Source organism: Rattus rattus, chromosome 6, assembly GCF_011064425.1.
Source record: "Rattus rattus isolate New Zealand chromosome 6, Rrattus_CSIRO_v1, whole genome shotgun sequence".
In the NCBI taxonomy this organism is placed as follows: domain Eukaryota; kingdom Metazoa; phylum Chordata; class Mammalia; order Rodentia; family Muridae; genus Rattus; species Rattus rattus.
Window position 1 is genome coordinate 100,520,899 of NC_046159.1, and position 5,341 is coordinate 100,526,239.

Here is a 5,341-nt window from a genome sequence, read left to right on the forward strand (position 1 = left end):
CTAAAGTTGTTACAAAGCTTGCTAAGAAATTTAAATGAGATCTCAGGATGGACATAGGCATGCCAGACAGGATTTCACCAGACAAAAAAGCAAGGTGTAGGAAGCACCACTGTGAAAAAGTTACTTAATGGCATTTTTGAAAATGACTGTGTGTGCACATGCATGAGGAGGTCAGAGGTCAACTTAAAGGAGTTGATTCTGTCTTTCTACCATGTCAGTCCAGGTGATGGAACTTGGGTTGGCACCTTTACTCACTGAGCCATTTTGCCGGCATAATATAGTATAATATAATATAATGCAATATAACATAATATGATGTTCTGTATGTGGGATTCTGGAGAAAATTCTAGAAGAGGAATAAGGCCCTAGCTTAGGTCATATAGACACAGGCCTTAAGCCAGGCTTATTGCTGTTCTAACATTCTTTCTGAAAATATTTCTATATAAAAGAAATACTTCCTCTGCCGGTGGTAGCAATATAATAAATACTGCAGGAAGCTGTTTTATTTTTTGGACAGGGTTTCTCTGTGTAGACAGATCTGTCCTGGAACTCTCTTTGTAGACCAGGCTAGCCTTGAACACACAGAGATCTACCTGCTTCTGCCTCCAGAGTTCTGGGATTAAAGGCATGGACCACCAAACCTGATAGCTGGAGTTCTTGACTCTCAACTAGTTAAAGACTTCAGCCAGACTGTGGAGTGAGGAATTAGTTTTTCTTGTCTTTCCTGTCTCAAAACCTAGGCATCATCTCTACAAGCTGCAAGTAGTCTCCAGCCACAGGAAGTCAAGACAGAGGAAGTGCAAAGCCCGGGTCCCACTACACTTCTCCTCTGGGTTTCTTTAGCAGGGGTTGCTGTACCTCCTTGCTCATTTCTCCTGGACTGGCTGACCCCCACGTCTCCAGATGATACTTGATGCGGAGGCCTGCTCTCCCCCATCCTCTGCCCTTCCCCTTCCCCTCCCCCACTCGCTGGCTTAGGAAAGGCAGGACTGCTGACTGATGCTAATCCTAGAGGCCTTCTTGACCATTTTGGAGTCTTGACTGTTCTGCCCTAGCTAATATGAAGTGTAGGCAGGACTGCACAAAGATGGGCTATGGACCCTTCTAGGAAGGATGCCCACAAAGCCAAGCAGGGGAGAGAGATTTGGGTGCAGAAAGCCAATTGTGGAAAGGGCTGGGTTGGTAATAGCTAAGAAGGAGGCTAAGGCAGGGAAACAGGATGAGGCTGAGGGAGAGGCTGCAAGGAAATGCAGTTGTGGTGCTCAATTTGGCATCACGTATACTAAAATTAGAATAATACAGAGAAGATTAGCATGGCCCCTGTGCAAGGGTGACACAAACATTTTTGAAGTATTTTATTTGTACATATGTCTTTTTTTTTTTTTTTTCTGGAGCTGGGGACCGAACCCAGGGCCTTGTGCTTTCTATGCAAGTGCTCTACCACTGGGCTAAATCCCCAACCCCTGTACATATATTTAAAATTAATTAATTTTATTTATTTCTAGGCAGGCTTTCACTGCAGAGCCTTGACTAGCCTAGAACTCATAGAGATGCATCTGCCCTTGCTGGGATTAAAGGGCTAGCTATGAGCAGCCAAAATTTTACACAAAAAAAAAAAAAAAAGAGGGGTTGGGGATTTGGCTCAGTGGTAGAGCGCTTGCCTAGGAAGGCATAAGGCCCTGGGTTGGGTCCCAGCTCGAAAAAAAAGAACCAAAAAAAAAAAAAAAAAAAAAAGAGAAAACAGAAAAGCAATCAGGACAAAAGTTGAGGCCTTGGCAGCATGGTAGCTCAAGCCTGGATTCCTAGTTCTCTGTAGGCTGATGCAGGAGGATTATTGTGGGTTTAATGCCTGCCTGGTTACAGTATGAGATGGTATAAAGAAAGGAAAAACTCCCTAATAATAATAATAATAATAATAATAATAATAATAATAATAATAATAACAATAATAATAAAACAACACAAAGCCTTCTCCATAGGAGCACTGAAGTCAATACAGCTGGTCTTGAGGTAAAGGCTAGCTAGGTCTTTGCTCCCCTGTTCCTCAGTCTCATGACCACACAGATGATTTGGCCCCAGGAGGGGACCAACCTTATCCATGGCACCTCCTTTCAGGCAGGGCAGTTCCAGGAGAGGGACTGTCTGTGAGCTACCATCAATCCCCAGGGCGAACCTGTGCAGAGGTCCCAGGGTCTACCAAGATTCAAGCCAGCTCTGCTCTTCACCAGCTGAGTGACCTTGACCTGGTTCTGATCCTTATTTAGCGTGTGTTTCCGTTTCCTTCTCTGTAAACAAGGCAAGAACAGGGATTAAATGAAATTTTGTTCCTGGAGGGGCAGGAGGCTCACCACACCCCAACCTGGGTTGGCTTCTGTCCCAGGAACAGCTGTTAAGGTCTTGATCTGGGGCCCCAGTGTGGCCTGGCCTCCTACTTCCTGCCTCTAGAGGTGGCTGGACTTGGCTCTTCTGGCTCCTTTCCAGCTCTGGGGACAGGAAACAACCCAGTTCTGGCCTAATTGCCCTCCCTTTTCCTCCTTACAGGACAGTTGCTAGTGGGTGTGAGCGGGTGAGGCTCTGGTTCCCAGAATTCCCAGCCTCAGTTGTTTGTCTAGCACAGAATTCAGCCTGAAATGTCACTTTACACTGTGGGCCGTTTGCTTTTGTCCTCTATGTGAGGACAGGGTGGAAGAACCACAGTTGAATCCAGGCATTTCTGGGTCCCCTGAATCTCACCTGTACCCCCAGTGACAGAAAAGCCGAGAAGATGGCAATAAAACAGAGTGGGGGTTGGGAAGTGTGTCTTGGGGGCCCTCTGGGCCCATCAGAACCTGTGCGAATTAGGATCCTTCCTCTAAGCGGACACAGCTTGGCCCCCAGTGCCTTTGTGTAAGTTAGCAAAGCTTATAGACTCCCTGGGATCTTGAGGTGCAGGGTCCTGACTACTGGACCCCATAGACGGTGATGGATGTAGGTTCGACTTGATGGCACAGCCTCCTTGCCCCGCCAGGATGCTCTTGGGATTCTGGTTCATCAGCTCATCACATAAAGCTCATCTTTCCCCACATCCAACATCCCTTTCCGTCTGAGAGCCCAAAAGGCCGTTTTCTTCGCTAGCTTTCCTAGGATCCTAGAGTAGTACATGGCAGCGAAGCCTGTTTCCTTGGGGATAGACCCTCAGACACAAAGGCACCCCAACCAGCCTTTGCAAACTCGCGTCTGTCCAGCTACTCTCCTTTGCTTTGCGACAGCCCGTGCCTGGCAGTTCATCTCCCTCAGACATGAAAACGGTAATAGCAACCTAACCTAACTACGGCACTGTGTGCTGGGCAGGGCAGAGGTCAGAAGTGTGACCTCTGGGTTTAGCTAGATGTTCTACTCACCCAGTGGCCATCCTTCCGGCCTCTATCGCCACAGTAGAACTGTGCTCCGGTACAGTCACACGAGGCCCACAGGGTGAGGTAGGGGTGAGGTGTTCTCTGGCAGTGTTGCAGGGGCGACTTCACTAGTCCAAGGGAGAAGTGGCACATTATATTTTAGACTCAGTGGGTGTGTGTTTGAGTCTTGGCTTACTTGTGGGACCTGAAAGGGGCACTTTCTCTGTACCTTGGTTTTTCTCATCTATCCAGCGGGATAGCGTTAAGCTTTGAGGGCTATTTTAAGGACTGAATGAATAAGCACGTGATGCATTATCAAGATCAATATCTAGCTATTACTGTGGCAACCCTTGAGGTCCCGGTGGATAAACACCTGTCAGATTTCCATAAGCTCATTGCTTGGAATCCCCAGCAATACACTGTAGCTGGCTTTTGGGGTTGGTCTTGTGCACTGTGTACTCAGATGCTGACTTCTGTGCCCCTAAGGTCAGGTTGCACTCTGGACATGGGCATTGTGTTGACCAATGTGCTGTAAAGAATGTTCCTCAATAATCTTTGATTCATTAATAAATGGCCAAAGCCTGTGCCTGGGCAGGAGAGGAAGACAGAATGTGAAATCCAATAAGGGGGTTTCAGGTAGGGACTGATATATTATTTTTCCCGCCAGGGAAATGAGCCAATTTAAACCAGATTAAATTATGTTAAATGAAGGTTTATTGGGAAGCTGGTCTCTGCAGATGAGTTCACTGGCCCCAAGGAAGGAGGCCATGGAAGTTGCCATGGGAAGGGAGAGAGAGGAAAGGGGGTTTAGAGAGAGAGAGGGAGAGACCAAATGTCTGGATTATATAGGGAAGAACCTCTGGCGGAAGAGCAGCCTAGCCCCTGGGCTGGAAAGTTCAGGGTAGGGGGCAGGGTATGCCAGGTAGGGACTGGGAGGAGCTGGAGGCCAGGTCTACTTTTGATATGCAAAATATGCACCTCAGTCTCTTGTATGAGGTCTGGAAACCAGACAGGGCCGGTGTGGAGAAGAAAAGGTAAGGGAAGAAGCAGGTCCCCATGAGGCAAGATGGACACATGATGAGCGCATGGCCAAAAGATGCTCACATTGAGGACATCCGTGAAATAGAGCAAGACTCAGTTGGCAAGTAATGGAGCATTTATCTGGTTACTGATAGCCTAGCCGGGTTATAATAGCCTCAGAACTTGCCCGGTTTAGATTTGTAGCTTGTTAATAAATTCTGTTGTCTTCATGTTGTTCACTCGGGAGCTAAATGGGAAAGAAGAACATGGCAGAAACTCCCTTTCTCCAGTATTTGGTCTAAGGAGAATCACGATGGGAAAGTCAACCTTTCATCTGTGAGGTTGATCCTTACTCTATGGCAGTCTTCCAGACTGTCAAGGCCTTAGAGGCAGCCTGCTTGCTTGTCTCGTGCTGCTTGTAACTCTTCTGATGGGCCCTAAAGAAAGTACCATGGACAGAAGGCCTGTGCCTGTCAGCAGCCTCAGAGGACACATCCCATAATCACTAGCATCCTCTTCCCTCACTGAGTCCCTCACTAGGGTTCTGGTGACAGCCAAAGCCTCCAGGACTTTGTATTGCCAGCCTGACCTCAGCTTGGGGTGACAGTTCTATGAGCTGACCACCCACAGAGATGCTTTCCTTTATTACTCCCTGATATAACCCGGGGGCTTTAGCAGAGTATTTAAGGGGTCCTAGCTCAGGATGGCAATGAGCGCATGATGCCTGAACCAAGAAGACACTGGCTTCTTACTAACAGATATTTCACCATCTCAGCCAGTATCTGTCCAGAGAGAAGAAGTCTTAACCCATGTCTGCATCTCCCCATCCCTTCCTCTCCCACTCTTCCTCTCTCCCTCTAGGTTTTCTGGAGCCTAGGGTGGCCTTGAACTGCTGTGTTCAAGGTGACATTGTGCGGATCCTCCCAACTACACTTCCTGAGCGTTGG

At 47.7% G+C, this 5,341-nt stretch overlaps 1 non-coding gene across 1 annotated transcript; it reads left to right on the plus strand.

Annotated features, from left to right (window-relative positions):
- Positions 1-1,258: 1,258 nt before the first annotated feature.
- LOC116904816 lies at positions 1,259-1,365 on the plus strand. The gene has a single exon (XR_004388467.1). It is a non-coding gene; the product is annotated as a U6 spliceosomal RNA (small nuclear RNA).
- Positions 1,366-5,341: the final 3,976 nt, after the last annotated feature.